This window comes from Melopsittacus undulatus, chromosome 5 (assembly GCF_012275295.1).
Source record: "Melopsittacus undulatus isolate bMelUnd1 chromosome 5, bMelUnd1.mat.Z, whole genome shotgun sequence".
In the NCBI taxonomy this organism is placed as follows: Eukaryota; Metazoa; Chordata; class Aves; order Psittaciformes; family Psittaculidae; genus Melopsittacus; species Melopsittacus undulatus.
The window spans coordinates 32182431-32206774 of NC_047531.1; positions in this window are offsets into that span (position 1 = coordinate 32182431).

Genomic DNA, 24344 nt, shown 5'->3' on the forward strand with positions numbered 1-24344 from the left:
CTTCATCCATCCCTCCCTCCCTCCTTTCCCCCGCCTCCTCCCCTCCATCCCCTCGGGGCTCAGAAGGAGCAGCCTGTCCAGACAGGGCCCCCAGCTCTTGCCCCAGGACTGTTGTCTGCTGGCCCCAAGCCCCTTCTGGCCCCACAGCCCCCTTTGCCCTCTCATTTGCAGCTGAAACAAACCTCTCCTTCCCTCTTTGCAGACATTTCCCTTCACAACCTACCTCTTTCTCCAGCTGCCTCTAGGCTCCATACCCATCTGCATCCTCATCCACAGTCAGCAGGACCCTCCATAGCAAACCCAAGGGCAAAGCAAGGCCAATTTCCCCACTTAGGAAACATCTTCTGACCTGCTCATGGCTGCCCACTACCACCAGCCTGGCTTTTCCATCACCCTCTTTGGCCACCTGACAAATGCCACTTCCCCAAAATTGTGGCAACTCTGGTGAATTTAAAGGTCAAGTATCAGCTGGCTGTCATTGCTCCATGGAGACAGTCCCAACGCGAAGCCTGACCTTCCTTCTGTCACAGGCAAAGTGGCTGAAATTCTTCTGTTGCACTTCATTTTAACCTCATGGAAGCAATGGCTTTGGGTTTTGTTTAAAGTCATGAGGCTGGCCTTCATGACACGCAAGTGTTCAAAAATAAACACTTCAGGAAAAGTTCTGCCTTAATTTAAACTGTTCCTTTCTCCCATGCACTCACCTACCATCTATAGCATGCGTGTGTAACAACACAGGAAGCCTTTTCCTTCTATTTTCTACAAATAAAGCAGAGTCTTGTATGTGTCCTCATGCCACGTGAGTCAGGAAACAGCCTCCTTCTTCTTTGACCAGAATTACTGTCCATACTGATAAACACCTTTGAGAGAAAAAGCTTTCTTTAAAAATGGGTTGTTTCCCAAGCCCCAGATATTCATTGTCAGGTTTTATTCAATTTTTTCCTATATTCCCCAAATTTGTTTTTTTTCACCAGATTCATGCTCAGTGGCAAAACATAGAATTTCCATTTGGGAATTACTGCGTTGAGAAGTAAAAGAAAGGGAACAGAAAGTAGCTGAGAGAAAGTCTGTGAAGAAAATATTTTGAACATTTGGTGTTACAGGAAAAACACATTTATGTAAGGAAAAAAAATACTTTCTGCTGCAGAATGAAGATAATTTCTAGGGGTCTATTTTGCTGTCCTTGTTTTTCTCACAAGAATGCAGGTTAATTTACAGGAGTTCCCTAGAGATACACAACATGAAAATAGAGAAAATGTATTCCACTGTCCAGTGACCTTGTGTGAAATCCTTGTCCACTGTAACTGATAGAACATATCTAAGGGTTTGCTTTTCTCCATGTGCTCAAAGATAGACATGAATGTAAACAATAAGCAGCAAAAATAATCATAGCACCATGCTGAGCTCAGAATAGCTACATTCTGTTAACCAGATGTATTTGACTTGCTGTCCATGCATGTGATGAGTGACTTTTTTTTGGTTTAAAGCACAAAATCACGCACCATTAAAGTCAACTAGATCTTTTTGTTTGCCTCTGACTTCCCTAAGAGGGTATTTGGTCTGTAGCCAGTTTTCTTCTGAAATTTAGGAGGATTTCTGCAGTGTCTCTTGAGGACTAGGATGCTCCTTAATGGAGTAAATATTTTGCTATATGGATACCTATTATTAATACATAGTCTTGTGTATTATTCATGGTGCATCTGCAGTACTGCTTGAGAGCTGAAGTCATGGTCATACACTTCTTTGGCTGAGTATGCTATACTGGGCAGGTGCGACTCCATAGCCCTGGTTCTCCATTTATCCAACTAGAGGACACCTTTTTTCATAAGCCCTATATATCTCCCCTCAATGGAAACCAGGGCACATGGAGTGGAAGGCAAGGAACAGAAGGGAGATTAGGAAGGCAAAAATTCTATAAACACCATATTCTGGTGCTCTATTTTAGGCAGTCAAGACAAAGCTTTGTGTCTGGATCAGGGAAATGAAAATGTTCTTTGGTCCCGCATCATATACTGCGAAAGGTAGTGTGATCTTTTTTCTGTGCTTTCTTGCCCCATGTGTTTTACAATTGAAGCACAATATTTTAGTTCAGTTCAATCAAATTTTACCTTGAAACCAATTTCAATATGAAGGAAAGCTGCAAAAATTGCATTTCATGATGAAGTTTGCAAAAAGAATTCCATGTTAAATTTCAGCCTGCTCATAGAGAAACTCATAAAGATTTCAGCCTGCTCATAAAGATCTAAATATTATAAGAAAAAGTTGTGGGGTTTATGCAAGAATATTCTATTATATTTTCTGACCTTTTGAGGGCATGTTTTCTGACCTACAAATCTCCTTCTCTTTTTCTGTTTTTAGGGCTTAGCTGAGTGTGGGGATTTTTGGCTACTTTTTTTACTCTTCTATTTTTTTTGGCAGCATTGCAAACTTGCCTCGATAACCTGACTTTCAAATCAGTGCAGCTCTGCATTAGGAAAGTAGCATAACATTTCTGCATAAGATATCTAAAAAGAAAAGTGTTACTGCACACTTTACCTAAGTTGTATTTGCTCTGGACTGCTCACATGACCAAAAAATTTGAAAACACTTTATTTTGGTTGGAAAAGTAAGCAGACATGACCAAATACATAGAACTGCTGTTTTTATATTCCCTTTTCTGACCATAACCACAGTTGGATCTGTTTTACAGATGTAACTTGCTATTCAGAAATGCTAGATATTCACAGTTTTGGCAGGAATCTTCACGCAGAGTAATACCAAGTAACAATTACCTTTAAGGAAAGCTTTTCTAAATGACCCAGCATCTGTCATATTAAGTACCTCTTGTGTTCCACATAAAACTTTTTACCTCTCGATTTATCTGGTATAGGTATCACTCTGTTAAGGTCCTATTGTATAATAAACCAAATGCAATCAACTGAACTTGAGACTAGGAAGGGAAGAGGATGAGGAATGGATTGCAAGATTGGACACTGATGGGAAAGCCAGAGTTTAAGCAGAGCTTCAGCACACAGCAGGTGTCAATACTTGCTGAGGCATCTCATCCAGGGCCCCATCTGGGCACATGACACCTTCCAATCTAATCCCCCAGCCTTCCTCATGCAGAAAGACAAAGGCAAATAGGGTGGAAAGGCTGAAAGGAAGATGTGGAAGAAAAGGCTAACAAGATTCAAGCAGAGTGATTAATATCTAGCTGAAAGCAGAAGCTCAGAAACTCCCCTGAGTTTGCCATTTTAGACTCAGCCAGAAGGATTTTGCATGTCATGCTAAATGCTGCAGAGCTGAACTGCTACTCCCAGAGGACAAATTCACCACACCAGTCAAGTTGTTTAGAGTACCTCACAGTGAAGCAGAAGAGTGTGGCACCTCAGACTAGGCTTCTTTTTGATTAGCCACCAGGGAAAACCGAGGATGAAGACAAGAGCCACATATCCCCCTGCAATATAGGCACTAACCTATAGTCCTGAGACAGTCACATCTGCAAACATGGCATTCACAGGTAAAAGTCCATATGTATTTAATAACTTAAACTGTCTATCTTTAAAAATCTTCATATTCCTTCAGCCCATTTCAGAGTTTACAAATAAAAATTAGTCAGGAGCTGTTCCCTGACTCTATATGCACAAGGTATGGCATGGTTTGGCTTGGAACTATATGGTTGCACTTCACCCAATACCAGACTGGTGCAAGCAGCTTCACACCTTGGCTGAGTCCTTTCATGACGAAAACAAGCAAAATAATGCAGGATATGTGTAAAATTCAAAACAGTCTGAATTATAATTTTGTACGCAGGTGCATGCTCCTGGGTAACGAAAAGTACAGTTTAGAACTTGTTGAGGTTAAAAAGGGGTACAAACTCCAAAGTGACTTGGCTGTGCTTGATTCAACCCATTACAACTCACATATATTTGTAATAGTCAAACACACATAATTCACAACTCTCCCCACAGACTGCCAGGTGCTCAGGTCTGGGTCCTAAACCCTTAGTCAGGTAATCCAGCATCCATCCGTGCAGTCAGTTGATAGTATAAATCCCTTATGGTTTTCTTGTGCAAGACATATGGTAACTGCTTTTTGTATATATGTTATATGGTAACTAAGAATAGCTAAGATGAATAACAAAACAATTTTAAAGTTGTAGCATGAAAGCCATTTAAGCTGTTTATGGCATTGTGCCCAATGGCTGATGCTGATAACACAGCCCTTCAGGATCAGTTTGGAAATTACTTTTTCCAATATTTGGGGGGAAAAAAACAGTAAAGGAAAAAAGTAGTAATCTATACTCTGCACATTGCTATTAGTAGGAAATATCTCATCTCATTTTATCTTATAAAAAATCTATTTCCACACATCTATCATTTATTTACAAGGAGATAAATTTTTGCAAATAAGTGTGCATTCAAAAGACTTATTTTAATAAAAATTCCTGGTAATATCCATTTAAAGTTTTTGGGAATGTGCTTCATTGTGGCTATAGGCTTTTAGGAGCATAAAAATTCCCTTACTCATAATTGTTTCTTCTAAGTACTCAGAGTTTAGGTATATTGACTGAAGAATTTAAACTTTTTGCTTATATCTGTTTCCTCCTTTATTAGTCTCCGCAGTGCCAAGAAAGTCTAGAAAGATAAATGTCATCAACAGTATTGTCAAAAAGATTTTAACATACTTTGTCTGTATTACTTAGGGCCTAATTTGCCCTGCAAAACCTTTATACTAGATTTATTTGTGCAAAAAATGTAAGAAAAAAATGAACTTCTCTTTGACCTTATTCTTCTAAAATCAAGTTGTGGTACTGGCCATTGTTAAAAAAACAGAAGCTGAATACATATGATATGAAGCAACAGCCCCAGAAGACCTCAATTTACATGCCATAGTTACTGAGTTATTCTCTGAGGGTAGTTGCTCTCTACACTATTTAACCATTCTGATATTCAGCCAGTTGTGCTTCTCCATAAGTGTCTCATTTTTAGCAAAGACATAAGTGATTTTTCAGGTTTAATATATGATACATTATCTTGGACAAAGAAAATCAAAGGTTTGGTCAAATTCACCCAGACATCAGATTTCTCTTTTCCCAGCTGTTGCTCTTTTTCTTTTTTTCTTTTTTGATTCAAAAAGCCTTCATGCCTTTTCATATTAAGGTAAACTACAAAGCTTAATCATGGTCAAAGAAATCTATATTTGCATATGTATTTTTAAGTGCATTTCATCTTTTTTTTATTGTTGAAAAGCTTGAAATTATCAACCCAAAATATTCAACTACTGAGGAAATCTCCAAATCACATTGCTTTTAAAATTGCCTGTTTTTAAATCATTGTAACTATTTTAGGACCTGAGCTAATGTGTGTATATATGTGATACCAATGATACAGTAATACTTCCTCTGAAACTCTTATATGTGCAAGTACTTACCTCTTCATTTTTTAAGAAAGTGAAACCCAAGAGTGTACTGAAATAAAACCACTGAACATACCTGGCTGAATATTTTTTTCATTTAACTGGCTAAACCATAAAATTCAGGACAGTCTTTCCAAGCTCTTTTATGTGTTAAATCCCAAACTCAAGAATAATTTTGGAATTTCTTAGAGTAATTTTTTATTTTAAAATAAACTTTTGAAGGAGTTCAAATAAGGACATAATTTTTACTTCCAAATTAGAAACACTTTTGTGTACAAAAGAATTCCAAACAAATAGACAAACAAAAAGGAAAATTTTGTTAAAACCAATACAGAGAAGCGAATGTGAGACCATGTATTGTTTTATTGAACTTTAATGTGTGTTTTTAAGGTGGGAAAAGTTTAAAATTCTGTAACATATATTTTACTTCTAGAAGAGGTAAAACTGTTGGCAGACAGCAAAGGGCCCTTATCTCCCAGTATGATACTTCTGCAAATGCAACATCATTGAGATATGCTGAGAAGACCCTCCCAAAAGGTAGGTGCTGAAAGACAAGCTACAAAACATAACATGCAGTGATTTAAAAAAAAAAGAGTTATTGCTGTAAAAACACTATTCATATCTCTCAGACTGGTAGACAGTTTAAAATGCATTTTCAATATGTTTGGAGTAACAAAGAATAAAATTAAGCTGGTTTTTGACTGTGAATTATATATTATGGAGCACTTTCAACAATTCAACAATCCAGAGACAAAAGCATTAGCCTTTTGAATTCCAGAGAATGAAGACTTCCAGAACCTGCTTGTCAAGAGTGAATTCTCTAGGATTTCATATCAAAGAGGAGAATTTCTACCTAGGGTGCTGTTAAAGATTTTAGAAAGAAACCTAACCAGGAATTCATCAGTTTCCTAGCAATCTCTCAGACACGAGGATGTATTAATAGCAGCTCAGAGACAACACAAACAACAAAAAAGAGCTCACAATTCATGGCCATAAGGCACTGATCTTTCCTGGTTTAAGGTTTGTAACCCCAGAGAAAGAACCCTTGCCAAGACATCAGAAAAGATGTTATGAGAGGAGGAATCGCAGCTTGACTTCTTTTCAAGAACAAGCTTTGGGTACTTTTTTTTGAAACAAAGTCTCCTTGTTTGGGATATGAGCTTTGTAATGCAGCTACTGGAAAATAGTCAAGTAGGGAAAAGGGACATGTGGCTGCAGAATCAAGACAGGAACTCTCAAAGGAAGACTAGGGCAAACTGTTAAATTTCTCTGCTGTTTTCAGTTTTTTTATATACTAAAGAAAAACCTTTTTCAATAGTTTTGGTTCTTAAAGCTCTTACCGCAGGTATTGCAATGCTGGTACTGAAACAACACTGATAACCATGATTGCTCTACATTTGCTATGCCAAGAAAACTTATGCACTTTTTCTCTATGCTATTTTTAGCATTCCATACCTCAACACTATGGTGTCTATTTCCACAAAGTACCCAATCCCCGCTTTTCATAGAGATTATTTGTTGCCAAGCCTTTTTCTTATAGATGAAATCTGAGCACGGATGATTAGGCTTCACTGCACATTAAATAGTGACAGAATATATTCCTACCTTAACACATTCTTCTGCTGAGGATTTTGCTACCAACTCCTTCAGCAAAAATAAGATTGAAGGAGAATTTAGATGTCTACGGGCTGAATTTATACAATTCTAAAGCTGTCTGCTTGTTCACATGCACCAGCTTTGCTCAACCTTCCCCAAGTTTTCATCTCAGTCTTCAAATCTAAAATTGATCTTGTAGATTAAATAAGAAGTTCTTGAATTTAGAACACTGCTTCTAAGCAAGCTGGTATAATAATTTATTTAAATATTTTTATCAGATTATTAAATAAAATTATCTTAATACAATCAGATTGATATGAATAGACATAAAGCAACAAATATTTTTATAATAGAGACATAGAAAAAACTTTATGGAAAAGTTGGGTTTTTTCTGCTGAATAGCAATTGTGGTCTATCCTAAATTGAAACACTTTATTTCTGAATTTGTATTATTATTGCATAGTTTTTTTAAGTCTTTCTTGAAATAACATTATACAGATTAATACGCATTGTATATCTAACTGCCCAGATAAGTAACACTAATTTTTAATTCAAGAATCTACAGATTAGGTTGAAGGACAAGTCCACATAGACAAGAAATTCTATCTGACAGTAATCAATGAAGGTTGTCTAGGGAAAAATATAAAAACAGAGGAAGTTTGCAGTGATACCTCCTTAGAATGTTTTCTAGCTTTCCAACATCTGATGGTCATCCAGTTTCTGGCCCTATGAAATTAATTATCTTAAGAGTGATTTATGACTTTTTCCTCTCTTTATGCAGGTTCTGATGTAAACAGCTAAATACAAATATGAGGTAAGCCAGCTGGACAAAGAATTTTTAAATGTACAATTTTGTGAGTTGCTTTTTACTTCTGGTCCAAAATGATTCACATATAAACCCGCTAAAAATACTAGCTTTTGCATATATTATCAAACAACAAATGTTCAGTGTTGCAATTTTAGTGTTTTTTCCCTAAGAAGAAAAAAAACCCAGGCAAAACAAAAATCAGGAATGCCTGTCCTTCACTTTATTTTCATGTAAACACTTGAATAATTTTTCACAATAAACCCATCAATTCTGAATATATGTAGATTTACATGCCACATACCTGAATAGCTAGTTCTTACCATCTAAAGCACTTCTTCATTTATTCCCAGTAGAGAAAACAATGTAGTTTCAATTCATATAGTAAAGAGCAATGGCAACAAACTGTCTTTATTTTTAGGGTGGTGAGGTACTGGAATGGGTTGCCCAGGGAGGTAGTGAATGCTCCATCCCTGGCAGTGTTCAAGACCAGGTTGGATGAAGCCTTGGGTGATATAGTTTAGTGTGAGGTGTCCCTGCCCATGGCAGGGGGGTTGGAACTAGATGATCTTGAGGTCCTTTCCAATCCTAACTATTCTATGATTCTATGATCCTGCCTGAGATTATTTTATGCACATATCCTTTGGTTATGAAAGCACTTCAAATAAACCACTGAGAATGTGCATTGAGCACCCACAGGAAATAGAGGGCTATGTCACTCAGCTTGAGATGAACAACATTTCAACTGCTTTTCTTACAGTTATCCAAGGGGGAGAAATAACAAAAATCTGGTATTTTTTTTTCCCAAGATTAAAATAGAAAGCACACTATCGACAATTAATCTGTATTTTGTGACAAGGATGCCTGATATAGTCACATTAAAAGGAGTGGTGTTAAAAGCTGACTGTATCTGGAAATAATCCTTTTTTTAACAGGGGGCATAATTAGCCAAAATTAGGGACCATGTTAGGAAAGCTAAGGCCCAATTGGAGCTAAACTTGGCAAGGAATGTTAAAGATAACAGGAAGGGATTTTATAGGTATGTAGCAGCTAAAAACCAGACTAAGGACAATGTAGGCCCCCTCTGGAAGCTTTCGGGAGAACTGGCTACACAGGACTTGGAGAAGGCTGAGGTTCTGAATGGCTTCTTTGCCTCAGTCTTCACTGGCAAAGGCTCTGACCGCAGCACCCGAGTCTTGGAAGGCAGATGCAGGGACTGTGAAAACCTAGACCTTGGGCCCACTGTACATGAGGATCTGGTTCAAGACCATCTTGAGAACCTGAATGTACACAAGTCCATGGGACCTGATGAAATCCATCTGCGGGTCCTGAAGGAGCTGGCGAATGAAGTTGCAAAGCCATTGGCCATCATATTTGAAAAATCATGGCAGACAGGTGAAGTTCCCAACAACTGGCAAAAAGGGAAATATAACCCCCATTTTCAAGAAGGGGAAAATGGATGACCCGGGGAATTACAGACCAGTCAGTCTCACCTCTGTGCCTGGCAAAATCTGGGAGCAGATTCTCCTGGAAGGCATGCTAGGGCACATGAAAAGAGAAAAGTGCTTGGTGACAGCCAGCATGGCTTTACTAGGGGAAAATCCTACCTGACCAATTTTGTGGCCTTCTATGAAGGGGCTACAAAAGTGATGGACAGGGATGGAGCAGTTGACGTCATCTACCTGGACTTGTGCAAAGCGTTCGACATTGTCCCACATGACATCCTTGTCTCTAAATTAGAGTGTCATCAATTTGATAGGTGGACCATTCAGTGGATAAAGAACTGACTGGACGGTCGCACTCAAAGAGTTGTGGTCAGCAGTTCAATGTCCGGCTGGAGGTCAGTAACGAGTGGTGACCCTCAGGGATCGGTGTTGGGACCGGTCTTGTTTAATATCTTTGTCGCTGACATGGTGTCGTGGTTTAAACCAAGTCCACACACAGCTCATTCACTCACTCCCCACCTTGCTCCCCCGACCCCTGGAGAGTTGGGAAGGAGAATCCAAAGAATGTAGCCCCCACGGGTTGAGATAAGAACGGTTTATTTGCTAAGGTATAACACAAATCATTACTGCCACTACTACTACAAATAATAATGATAAAGCAAACAACAAGTGAAGAGAATACAACACCTCACCAGCCACCGACCCATAACTCACCCCACCCTGCCTGACCAAGCACCAACTGATGCCTCCTCCATCCCCCCAGAGCTCCAGCCCTTCCGGGTCTCTCCCAGTTACATCCTGGGTATGATGTGCTACGGTATGTAATACCTCCTTGGCTAGCCTGGGTCAGGTGTCCTGTCTTTGTTTCCTCCCGGCCTCCCCTCCTCCCTGGCAGAGCATGAGCTCAGAAAAGGCCTTGGGCAAGCCAAACATTTGAGCAGTAACTCAAAACATACTTGCTATCAGCAACCGTTCCCAGCCCGAAAGTCAAAACACAGCACTGCACCAGATACCAAGAAGGAGAAAAAAATGACTGCTACTGCTCAAACCACTACATTATCCACCCCTTATTCCATACCATTCACGTCATGCTCAGATCCTATATTTTCAATATACCACCACTTAAGTCCACCCCTCGATCATGAGTCAATCTCTATGTTGCATCTCTGGACTGATGGCCTGAAGTATCTGGGCCCACCAGGCTCAAAATAATTCACCATCCCCTTCAGCAGTTCTACAGCTTGCTGCTGGAGACTCCATACAGCTGCCTTCCACCTCCAATGCTTCCAAAGCACTGGAGGGGCCTAGTGGACCAGATACTCACCCATACTGTCCCACATGCTCTGCCACTCATGACTATCCAACCTTGGGGACAGTCTCCTGGTGCTCCTATATCCTTGCCTAACCCTAGACAAGACCCAAACCTGACTCTGCTTAACTTTTGGGATCAGACAAAATGGTTGTGGGTAGAACACACTCTGTGTGTGTGCCACCATGCTGATCCCTATCACAATCAGCAGGCAGGTCCCAAGGGCACCCAAAAGCCATTCATAACGATCAGAACTCTCAGATGATGCTGCTGCACTTGTCACTGGGGCTGATGTAGCTGCCGTGCTTGCCAGTTCTCCCACTATCAGCTTCTCTTCTCCCAAATCTGGATCTTCCTCCTCTGTCTTGCTGGGAAGTGCTGTGTGGTCTCCTGCACCCTGCTGGGGCTCGGCTGGTGACTTCTGGGGGATACTCTCAGCCGTCACAGGGTTCGGAACGGCTGCGGGACTCGGCTCCTCCAGTGCCTGCTCCCGCTGCTCGGCTCCTGCCTCTTTCCGCTCCTCCACCGCCTCCCCCCGCTGGTCTGCTACTGCCACTTGGTTCCCTGGGCAGCTCTCCCTGGCAGCTTCAGCCACCGCTGCTGGCTCCTGGGGGTGCTCCTTCCCAGCTTCCCACAGCCTCACACAGACGGAGGTGAGGACAAGGGCAAGGACGGGGAAGAGAAGTGGGTCGGCCTGGTACAAGTCCAAGTCCATGGCCACGTCCATCCCCCCCTGCTGCCGGAGCCCCCCCGTATTACAAGTCATTGCTGTTAAGTACAGTGAAAGAAAAACTTTAGCCCAAGCCCCATGACTGATAAACACAAATACATCTAATCCGTACTCAAAGTACCTGGCAAAATCCTGAAACTGTGAGATCCAGAGAAAAAACTCTGAGAGCCAATAAGTCAGCATTGTGACGAGTGACTATAAATCTGCTCAGATCTGTTGTTATCTCAACCCCTCAGGCCCCACGTTGGGCGTCAAAAAGAACTGTTGTGGTTTAAACCAAGTCCACACACAACTCGTTCACCCATTTCCCACCTTGCTCCCCCGACCCCTGGAGAGTTGGAAAGGAGAATCCAAAGAATGTAGCCCCCACGGGTTGAGATAAGAACGGTTTATTTGCTAAGGTATAACACAAATCATTACTGCCACTACTACTACAAATAATAATGATAAAGCAAACAACAAGTGAAGAGAATAGAATACAACACCTCACCAGCCACCGACCCATAACTCACCCCACCCTGCCCGACCAAGCACCGACTGATGCCTCCTCCATCTCCCCAGAGCTCCAGCCCTTCCGGGTCTCTCCCAGTTACATCCTGGGTATGATGTGCTATGGTATGGAATACCTCCTTGGCTAGCCTGGGTCAGGTGTCCTGTCTTTGTTTCCTCCCGGCCTCCCCTCCTCCCTGGCAGAGCATGAGCTCAGAAAAGGCCTTGGGCAAACCAAACATTTGAGCAGTAACTCAAAACATACTTGCTATCAGCAACCGTTCCCAGCCCGAAAGTCAAAACACAGCACTGCACCAGATACCAAGAAGGAGAAAAAAATGACTGCTACTGCTCAAACCACGACACATGGACAATGGAATTGAGCGTGCCCTCAGCAAGTTTGCCGATGACACCAAGCTGTGTGGTTCTGTTGATACGCGGGAGGGAAGGAATGCCATTCAGAGGGACCTTGACACACTTGTGAGGTGGGCTGATGCCAAGCTCAGGAAGTTTAACCATGCCAAGTACAAGGTCCTACACCTGGGTCAGAGCAATCCCAGGCACAGCTACAGGTTGGGCAAAAAGGAAATTCATGGTAGTCCTGTGGAGAAGGACTTGGGGGTGTTGGTCAATGAGAAAATGAACATGAGCCAGCTTCACTGTGTGCTCACAGCCCAGAAAGCCAACCGTATCCTGGGCTGCATCAAAAGGAGCATGACCAGCGGGTCGAAGGAGGTGATCCTGCCCCTCTACTTTGCTCTCGTGAGACCTCACTTGGAATATTGTGTTCAGTTCTGGTGTCCTCAACATAAAAAGGACATGGAACTGTTGGAACAAGTCCAGAGGAGGGCCACGAGGATGATCAGGGGACTGGAGCACCTCCCATATGAAGACAGGCTGAGAAAGTTGGGGCTGTTCAGCCTGGAGAAGAGAAGGCTGCATGGAGACCTCTTAGCAGCCTTCCAGCATCTGAAGGGGGCCTATAAGGATGCTGGGGAGGGAGTATTCATTAGGGACTGTAGTGACAGAACAAGGGGTAACGGGTTGAAACTTAAACAGGGGAAGTTTAGATTGGATATAAGGAAGAAATTCTTTACTGTTAGGGTGGTGAGGTACTGGAATGTGTTGTCCAGGGAGGTAGTGAATGCTCCATCCCTGGCAGTGTTCAAGACCAGGTTGGATGAAGCCTTGGGTGATATGGTTTATTATGAGGTGTCCCTGCCCATGGCAGGGGGATTGGAACTAGATGATCTTGAGGTCCTTTCCAATCCTAACTATTCTATGATTCTATGATAAAATTTCTAATGCTGTTTATCACATTAAATAACAACCAAAAACTCAACGCTAGTTACTCTGGTAAACCACTTCTATGCCTCATTGCCAGTAGCTTGCAATGTATATGGAATTTAATCTCTCCTTTACTTTCTTTTTGTTTCTTTCTCTCTTTCTCCTTCTTTCTTTCACTTTCTCTTTCCCATTCTTTCTGCTTTTTCTCTCTCTCTCCCTCCCTTCCTCTTCCTCTTTTTACTTACTCTCTCTCTGTTTTTCTCTTTTTCTCCTTTTCTTTCTCTCTCCATCAGTATCTCTCTTTAAAATTCTCTGCCTTTCTGCTTTTCTTTCTTCCTCTATTTTCATATTTCTCTATTTCTTCTGAGTCTTATTAAAACCCCACGCAATTAGAGAAGTCTTCCTGTCTATTGTCAATTTAAGAACAGTTTTGCAGGCTAAGATTTATAAATTAAAATCTGGCCTCTGAAACAAGCACTAGAAGAAAATTTTATAAAGTGTTGTGAAATTGAGGGAAAAATTCAGCAACTACAACACCAGCTATTAGGCATTTTAGGTGGCATCCTGAGATATGCTAACTACCATCCTGTTAAGTCTTCATTCTATACTTTGCAGACACCATAACGATTGCTGAAATATGAAGTTTCAATAGGACCAGACAAAATGCTTCTTCAAAGTGTAATAGATTTTTAAAGAAACTTCTAAAGAAATAATAACAGTTCTATCACATCAGTGTATCTATCTAGTAGAGATAAAGCCCTGTTACAATAAACAGCAGACTATTAAACCTTTATTTCCAAGGCTCTCCTGTTACAAATAAGTTCAAAGATAGAGGTTAATAGTGGAGACCAGCGTTTATAATGGTCACAAGAATCACATGTGAAAGTGTTATACTTCGGAGCAGGCATTACAGAGAGATACATCAGGGATATGCTCCTCAGTCTGTGATATTGTATAAGCTTTCTAGCATCCTGTGGGCCAAAAGCAGTAACTGTTCTCACAATTCTTGTAATGACAAAGTTTTCTGAATTTTGCTTATAGCCATTCTCTCTTTTACTTAGAAACTTAGCTTCAGAAAAGCATGTAAAACTCTACTTGACATCCTGATTCTCACAAATGTTATTCACCTACATTTTCAAGGAGGTATAACACAAGTGAAGTTTAGGTTTGCCTAAATGTCATTCTTCATCAGCAATAATATAAACTAGTTGTCCTGTGTGACACATTTAAAGAGGCAATAAAGCAAGACTGCAAATTCAAATCCTTGTCTATTTCCCATTTATATCTAAGAGACTACTCATGTTTTTAGACGTGCTCATAAGAACATTCTTGGGTCTAGGCATATGGGGCTGTTTTAATGAAAATTAAGAAGGCACCTCAATGGACTTTGACTCCAAAATAATGAAAAACTATTGATCAAAAATCATAGAGTGAAGTGGAAAACCCATTTAATTTTATCCTGAGCTAAACCTCAACAAAACTAATTAAATACAAGTCTTAGCTTTGTAAAATTAAGCCTGAATGAGCAGCTAGCTTTTGCAATGTGATTCAAGGAAGAAAATGTCAAGACAGAAAAAAAAATACATTCCAATTGAGAATCATAGGTCTTCTGGTGAGCGAAAATTCCAGTGAAGAAGCAATCATGTTGAAATGAGGATCACTCAAACATACCATAACTGCAACAGAAAGGAAAAAGTTTTCTCAGCAGTGCATCACACTGTTTAAGCCAAGACTGATCACACACTTGATGAAGGCAATGACACAACTTTCTTTGTAGATAGTCTCTGCAGACAAGAGGGCTGTGGAACACCAACTAGAGTGAATGGATAAAGCCGTTTGTATATTCTTTTTTTTAACTAGGTAATAGAGCACAAATGTTCTATTTTAAATAAAAGTCACTGTATCATATCCAAATTTATAAGTCAGAGAGAACAAAGAATAGTTACAGTAGTTTGTAAAAAAGTCTTCCACTTAGCATGTCTAGATAGTAGATGCAGATGTACCATCTGTGTTTGAAATGGAAGGTTGCCTACCCACAAATCCGTTTTAAAAGACATTTTTAGGTACATACTAGGAAACCAAAAGTGAAAATAAGGAACATAAGAAATCTTTCAATACATTCTACAGTCCAGGAAGTCTGATAAATATTATAAGAAGGGAGGCAAATCATCAGCATTATGATTCTACAGTAAATAGATGGGAAAATATATTTTTCTGCTTCAGTCACACTGTATCTCTGCCATGTTATATCCTGTATTGCCTAGGTATTTCTGTCTTGTGGTCCTCCAGCACTACCAAAGGAAGGCCAGGCTCCTGGGTGCACATGCCTCCTCCTGAGAATAACCCTATTCTTTCCTGTGCTGCCTTCAGCTACCTGCCACACTCCAAAGCAACCAGCTGAACTAGAGGCAATGGGTTCAGTGGCGAACTCTGGAAAGCACACACACCTTTTTGCCATGTAACATAGTAAACATGTGTTGACTGGTCACAAACAAACTTAATAAAGTACATAATGACTTCACACAAATGCATTCTTTCCTAATGGAAATGTTTACATGGGCCTCTCACATCTACCTAACTATTCATTTTGGGTAGTATTCATCTAAATCTAATGTTAGTATTTTTTTTTGGGGGGAGGCAGTTATGTCTGAGGTAGTTACTTACCTTTCACTATAACACTGTTAGAAATTAATAGGCATTTGTGGGCATAATTAATCTGACTGGATAAAATGAACTTTCAGGGCAAATTTTAGGTTGGCCTTAAAGTCTCCTGGAAGGATTTACTTCCTCTCAGTCAGATGCCTGCTTTTCTGAGTATTTTCAGCATAACTCCATTTAGATGAAATTTGATTGAAAGCAGATACATTAACAGATGAGAAGAATAGGAATAATAATGTAAAGACTTAAGACAAAAAGTAGAAAAAGTGCAGAAATTATGTTATTCTAGTGCATCATACATGTTCTAATGAATTAGAAAACCATCCTGAAAACAAGAAACTCTCATATTCATATGTTTACGATATAATACAGAATCCTCAGGAATTTATAGAAAATTTCCTGTGGACTTCAGATTTTGGGTTAAAAGACAGATAGCACAATAGCTCAGTATAGCATTCAAGCTTGAGTCCAGTCTGCAACTCAGCATGCTGAAATGAAGATTTCTTAAGTCTTAAATTTTTACTAACAATTCTGGGGGACAATGAACTGTTAACTCACATTTCCTGAGAGTTCTGCTATGCACACCACAGCAAAAGAAAATAAGGACCCTAGCTGCAGCATTTCAGTATTTGTTTTAAATGTCTATTGTTTCAGCCAAGAGTTCTAATTCCCTGACACTGAAAAGAAACCATGAATAGAGACTTTAACTCTGGAGAAAAACATGGATTAAACCTCTTAAGCTTTTCCAGTTTGCTTCTTAGTTTAGCAGCTGTGCACAATGTTCAGTTTGTTGACAGATGGAAAGATATCCCTAAGACTGCATTTACCTGTCTCTAGAACTAGAACTAGGAGAGGCACAGTATTCCTGTGTTGCATTTGAGTTAATTACTTTTTCTGAGATTAAGTCTGTTACGCACAGCACCATGCTGTATATATTGCTTCAGGAGCTAAAGGCAGTACCTTTAAATTGTCCTGTTATATGAATGTACCAATGTGATCAAAGTAGCAAACGGAATATTTGGAACTTAGAATATGATGCAACTTTTAACATGTGCCTAAGTAGCTCAGGCATCCAGCTCTGGCTTATAGATTCCTTATAGATGACTAATTCCCTAGTTTTTTAAAAAATATACAGTCTTTGTCTTTTACATTCTTTGTTGAGCTTACCACAGCTGACTACAACCGAGGTGAATGGAGCTCAAAAAAAAAAAAAGATAAAATCTATTAGGTTTGAAATATTTATATGATTGAGGATGATATTTTGAAGGCATTAAACTTCCAAAACATGATCAATGAAGAAATTCTTCCTATCACTAATACATATAGCATGTATAGAAGTTACATCAAACCACTTACAGAATCCTCAACTTTAATTAAAACTGACTTGGAATTTTCAGGTCAGATGTTTTCAAATCAGAATTCAATTAAAACCAAAACTGAAGAATGGGTGCATTCTACAAATTTCTGTTTTTTTTTTTTTCCACTATTTTTAAGGAGTTCTGAAATTACAAAAAAACTCAACTTTTTGACAGATATCAGAATCTAAAATGACATTTTCTGGTTTAAAGATGTTTCTAGATGTTTTAAATTAAAATTAGAATTAATGTGTAACAGAAAGAACTATAAAATATAATAAAATTAAAATATAAAGAACCATTTAATTTGCTACAATTCAATACATTTTTAATATTAGTTCCCCAAAATATCAGATTTTAACATTTCATTAAAGACAGGAAAAAGCTAGAAAAGTTTTTTAAAAAATAATATTATAGTAAAAAAAAATCTTGTGATGATAAAAATTAATTTCTTGTGCAGCTGTGGTCTGATTAAGAAAGTCATGAGTCAAGAGCTCAGGAGGTCAATGAAACCAGTGTTCTGGCCATGAGGACAGCACACTGAAGAAGTTATAATTGATCTACAATATACATTTCCTAATTTTTATGTACTTCTTATCTCTCTGATGTTCTGTGATTTGCGTTGTTATTGCAGGAATCCATATGGGAACATGTGAACATAATAGGTAAATCTAGATGTGCATTATGTCCATGGATAAATTTCTTAATTGCTTTGGTTAGTGGTTGCAACAATTATTACAAATAATATCCAGGAGGTGTTGTGAGGTTCTGTTCATTCATTAAAAGCATGAAATCTGATGTGACAGCTTTGTATGAGCAGTGCTAGAAGTCTACAACTAGAAAACTTATGTGCTCATAGGTTTATAACCCATACAGGGAAAGAGTATTCTGTATATTTGCATAATCCTGTTTAGTAGACTTAAACCATAATTAGGTAATTTGAGAACTTCCCTGTCAACATTTTAAAGTATTACAACTATTAATGTTTCTTGCACTAATATTGTAACTGACAGTCATCTTCATCGTTTCTTCTTTAATTAAATTATTGATCTTATTGATAACAGTTTAATATTTAGAAGATACAAGACACACAGCGTTTCTTGCTTCCTTGGAGCCAGAATTTCTTCCAGAATATTTTATTTGGCTTATTTTCTTAAGATTAAAACATATTTCTCTTTCACTTTTCCACTGCCTTTCATTTTGCTTAGATTATTAAGTTTTGAGTGAGTACTTTTTGTTTTGGTTTGGTTTAGTTTTTCTGCAGAGCCTTCTGAGGAAAAAAAAACAAAAGCAAAAGAACACTGGAATTCCAAATAAACACTTCTCATCTGAACCACCCTCCACAGATCACCAAGCTCCTCCCTTAAACATTCAGATATATGGCTGTACATGAAAATCAGATTGGCATGAGAAGATGATTTCATTTGACAAAATTCAGTTTTGATCCATATGGCAAACAGCTGCTCTTCAGATGAGCAAATTTCTGAGAAGCTAATTTGCTAAATCCAAAGAAAGGATCTTGCAGTCAAAGGTAAATACATCATAGCACCTTGCAGTTTTTATTTGCTGTCATCACCACTGATAATGCAGTTGCTTATGATATGCTGTTTCTTTCTTTCAGAATAACCTGCAAAGTACAAGATAAATACACAAGATATAGGATCTGAGTTGCCACCGTTTCTGAAACATGCAGTAAATGGGAACATAATTCCTCATAGCCACAGCAAATTACCACAGACATTTTCAGAAACGTGTGATAATCCAGGGTTTACACAGAGGGCTATTCTAGAAATATTTTTTTTTTGGTTTATGATTTTATCACTGTCACATAGCACTAACCTGTTTCTGCCTCAATGTATTTAGGGTAAAATCTTGTGGTTGATTTTATTATGAACAGTTGCCAGGACTATTGAAAATACCACCTGTAACAACTTAAGTGTATATACATGAGATGATGTCTATGCTGCTTCACTGCCTGGAGCTTTTTCTCTTGTTTGAAACCCTAAATTGTTTTCTGAGTCTGATGCAGTGTTGGCAAATCTTTTAAAGAACATTTCTTTTCCACAGGAAAAGCATGTCATATTTCTTACCATCCACAAAGCTATCTCAAGGAGGGCCTGTCCAGACATGTCCAGCAGCATGTCAATTTGTGGGCCTTCCCCTTTGAGTCCTATACTGAGACACCTTCCAGCCTGAAAGAAACCATGATTTCCAAGCCAACAGACTGTATGTCTTGTCTTAGGACTCTACTATTTAAGCTATGCCTTACTTATGTAACTAAACTAAGAGAATTCCTTTGTAGAGATTAAATTCACATAGAAACAGGTTCCCAAGGAAGGTATAAATTTGGTCACTTCAGCATATGAAACAACATCATTTGAAACAGCAACTGGTCTGATTTTATGTCTTTCTTACCTCTTGTGATAATATTAGTTTGATGCACAATTTTTCTCATCAACTTAAGATCTTTTACAAAGCTTAGCTCTCTTTTCAAATAGTCATAATGGCACATTCTTTTGTTTATTTCCACAGGTGTGCTGGGGAAGTCACAATCTGAGTAAAAAAGAAATAAGATATTTACTGCCAAATTGTCTCTGGAATAAGACCATGAAAACTAAAGAAGGTACAAAAAAGGATGAAGAATGAGGCCAGATGGTCTGTTGGAAGGCATTAGAGAAGAAAGCGTACCAATTCCAGTTTGGGCAAGGCGAAGTCTGAGAAAATGCCTGCTCTTTGGATACTTACATATTTAAGTCAGTAACCATTTCAGTTTATTTTTTTTTCCAGTACTTTTTATAAGAAAGACAAGGTAAGGTGATAAAATTAATTATATTTATTTTTAATGTACATATTTGCCAAGAATATTTAAAAGTCAAGTTATATACCTACTTAGATTTAGGTCTAACTTAATGAATTAAGTGCATGAATATCTTCCTTTATCTTTCACTCTTCAGACATATTTAAATCTGAAGACTAACTTTTAACCTTACATACAGCAACATTTTATGGAGGTTCAAACTTAAAAGGAAATCTGACACTCTTACAGAGTGTTTGTAATTTTTGTCAGTTGTGAGAGGATATTGTTCCATGTCTTCCTGTTACTACTTTCTTAATTACAATTTTTGTTTATCCCAGCCTTTTCTTCTTGATTGGAACCACTCGCTAATGATTAAGGGATTATTTTACATATGTGATCCTTATGGTCACTTAATTTGTGACACTATATCATTTATCTCCATGAAAGTTTCTAAATTTGTCTACTCAAGGTGAAACTGTAGTTCTTGAAGAAATACAGAAAGCCTGACTTTGAACTTCAGGACTTGTCTTGGTTTGAGGAAAGTAACTCCCACCTTCTTATACTCTGCCTTGGAGATTTCCCTGACAATTGTTTTATTCAGAAGCAAAATACGTCAGGGAAAATTGTGAAATAATTATTATTTAATATTTATTTAAATAGTACTTGTCTGTGAATATAATGTATATGGCATGAAAATGTCTGAGGTGGTTTTGTTTTGTTTTGTTTTGTTTTGCTTTGTGGCAGGGAGATTTAATTGGCTTACTTATAGTTTATTTAACGCAAATTCTTGAAGGTACTTATTTTTAAAAGTTCCAGTTACTGCTTTTAAATAAAAAGTAAGATTAGTCACCTGCATTAAGGAACATTGAAATCCATACTCTCAAGAACATTGAAAAAAAGAAAGAATTAATCTTAAATACACAGAATGTAACATAATGCTTCTGTGTATTTTGGATACTCTGCTTGCAATAGAATTCATATTTAGAGAGGATTTTCAGTATCCTTTATAGCATTATTTTAGCCTCAAAAAATACGTGTTCTTCTGGTTACTATTCTGTAAAGGAAGAAACCATGCAAAGGGGATTATGAGACTGAAAATTGACATTTTCATAGAATCATAAAATCATGCAGGACGGTTGAGGTTGAAAGGGACCTCTGGAGGTCAGCTGATGCAATCCACCTCCTCTATAAGGGCCACCCAGAGCTTGCTGCCCAGGACTATTGCCAGAAGCTTTTGAATACATCCAAGGATGGAGACTCCACAATCTCTGGGCAAACTGTTCCAGAGCTCAATGACCCTGACTGTGAAAAGTGCTCTCTTAAGTTCAGACAGAACTTCCTGTGCTTCAGTTTGTGCCTGTTGCCTCTTTTCCTGTCAGCACTGAAAAGAGCCTGTCTCTGTCTTCTTCCTTGTATTCATATAGATTGACGAGATCTCCCCTGAGCCTTCCCTTCTCCAAGCTGAATAGTCATATCATAGTTATATCATAGTCATATCATAATCACAGAATCATAGAAACATTAGGGTTGGAAAGGACCTTAAGATCATCAAGTTCCAACCCCTCTGCCATGGGCAGGGACACCCCACACTAAACCATGCCACCCAAGGCTCTGTTCAGCCCAGCCTTGAACACAGCCAGGGATGGAGCATTCACAACTTCCTTGGGCAACCCATTACAGTGCCTTATCACCCTCACATTAAAGAACTTCCTCCTTACATCTAATCTAAACTTCCCCTGTTTAAGTTTGAGTCTGTTACCCCTTGTCCTACCACAACAGTCCCTAATAAATTCCTAACTCTCAGCCTTTTCTCACAGGAGAGATACACCAGTCCTTTAACCATCTTTGTAGTCCTTTGTTGGACTCTATCCAATATGTCCATGTCTTTTTTGTACTGAGGAACCTGGAACTGGACACGGTACTCCAGGTGTGGGCTCACCAGTACTCAGTAGAAGGAAGGGATCACCTCCTTTGACTTGCTGGCAACTCTTAGACACTTCCTAATGTAGCCCAGGATACCATTTCCTTTTTTTGCCACAAGGGCCCATTGCTGGTTCTTTGTTCATCCAGGCATTGAGCAGGACACCAAATCTTTTGCAAAGCTGCCTTCCATTTAGGCAGAGTGGATTCCAATCCAGACTTAGATATGACATTTAAGCACATAAATTTGTGTGTCTACTTTTAACTGTCTACATGTGACTAAACTCAATGTAGTCTTTGCAAATGTAGGGGAAAAATGCATAATCTTTCTCAGTACTGATAGATATCGATGCTGGTTGAGATTCCACAGGGTAACATACCTGAACTCCCACTGCTGATACATGAGAGTATGTATCTCCCATAAATCTTTTGTAATATCTTTTTATCTAATCTGCAATGGTCTTGGACACTCTCCAGCATCTCAGATTGCAGTAGTCACTTATGTGTATGCAATTGAATCAAGTCCCTTGATAGTGTACTATCAAGTATACTTGTTAGTGGAGTCAAAAGAACCTACTCACCTAACCAAATTTAGTGTCTGCATTTAAGTGATATGAATGCACATGTCCAGTGATGGTAATGGGCTCATACATGGCTATCTATATCACAGGCAACTAAATTTAGGTATCTTAATCCCAAGTTGAGTTACTTTGCAAACATCAAACTTTATGAAAAATGCTAGCAAAAGGTTTGGTTTGTTGCATGTTAAACAATAAATGCGCTCCAGCATTAAAGAAAACAAGATTAAAAATACTCTTAAAAGTTTTCTTACTTTTCAAATACATAGCATATACCTATTTTATAAATTAGAACTAAACACAAGGTTCTTTATGCATTCTTGAACTAAATGGAAGGGAAAACTCGCAGGGAAAATATGACTCACATACAATTCATAAAACTAGATGCTGCCCAAATAATGAAACACTTGCTTCCTTCAGTTCCATTAACATTCATTCCATGACAGGCACAAATCACATTTCCTCTTTCCTTAGCTCCTGGTTTGCAGACAATAACTCCCAGGAAATTGTATCAGATCAGAGCAACTGTCCAGCCCTGATGCTTAATCTGAATTACCAAGAGTGAAGATTTTTGGCTCACATTGCATTCATGCAATCAGTTTAGACACAGCGTGTGAGACTGCTGTAACCATTCACTGTAAGCTCCCAGTACTGTAAATAGAAGAGGGAGGGAGGGGAAGAAATGAGATATAAATGCCACTTATACGGCACAGAAAAGCTGTACTAGCTACTGATAGGATAGGACACCTACCATGGACAGATTTAGTAGAGCTTTCTCAGAAGAGCAAGAGGCAGAAAGTAAAAATGGAATGTAGAGTGTGGCTCTTTAATTTACATTATCAGTATTAGGGATAATCTGATGTTGAGCTACTCATTGTCTCACAGTTGGGCTTGTAAGAATGTTGGGGTTTAGTTTTGAATAGAAGGATTTTTTCCTGTAAAGCCTTTGCTTCCTTCTAAATGATAATTTGCCCTAATAGAGCTTTCAACTTGGGGTCAATGACTCCAAACCACTTTTTATTTTACCAACTTGAACATTTTTAAGTCTTGTTCTCTTATTTGGTAATTTAACATTTTTAGGCATTTTGCATTTGTGTTATTTTACCCTGCTATCATTGTACTGCTGCCAAAGTCAGCAGACTGAATGCATGATTGCTTTCATTTCCATTAATACTGGAGGCAGATGTAAAGCATCATATGACTTTAACCAAGATTTATCATGCATAAATACTAGCCTATCTACCTATATGTATCTGCTATGGGTTTCTTCTTCAAGAAAGTGGCTTTCAAGTTTCAAGAGTGAAACAATCCAATCTACATGATGTTTTCATATAAAAAATATAGTAAGGAATGGCAAAAAGAATGGCAAAAGAATAGGACACTATTCTTTTCAGAGAAATGACTTGCACAATGAAGAAATAAGAGGGTTACTTTAATATATCCTGAGGGCACCCATTTTGATAAAGAGAAAAAGTGGTTTAAGGGGGAACATCTCTGTGAATTTCATCATTGTAGGAATTTATGGAAAGCCTGTGTTCTTAAAGTTCTTAGGAAGGCACATCTGAATATCTCTCGAGAATGATGAAAAAATGAAAACATTAATATATAAAGAAATAGACAAATAAATAGATAAATCTTCATCTTATGATTGTCCCATTGGAAAGACTTTCCAAAACTTTATTACTCTGATGTTTAGAAATATTTGTATTAGTGTTTGTTTTCATGCTAAGGGTCATCATGACCAATTTCTTGTGCTTAAAATGCAGTCTATCTTAAGATAGCTTTCTGCAGTCCTGCTATTAAAAGAGATGCATTATCAGAGAACAGCAGTATCTGTCTTTTGCCAGGACAAATGAACTTTCAAGCAGCATACATACAGCCTAAATTTAGGTACCTGATCTTTCTCTGCTTCTGTATTTATGACTGATGAATTATAGGATAATTTTCTTTTACAAGATCCACATGTAAGTCTGTACTG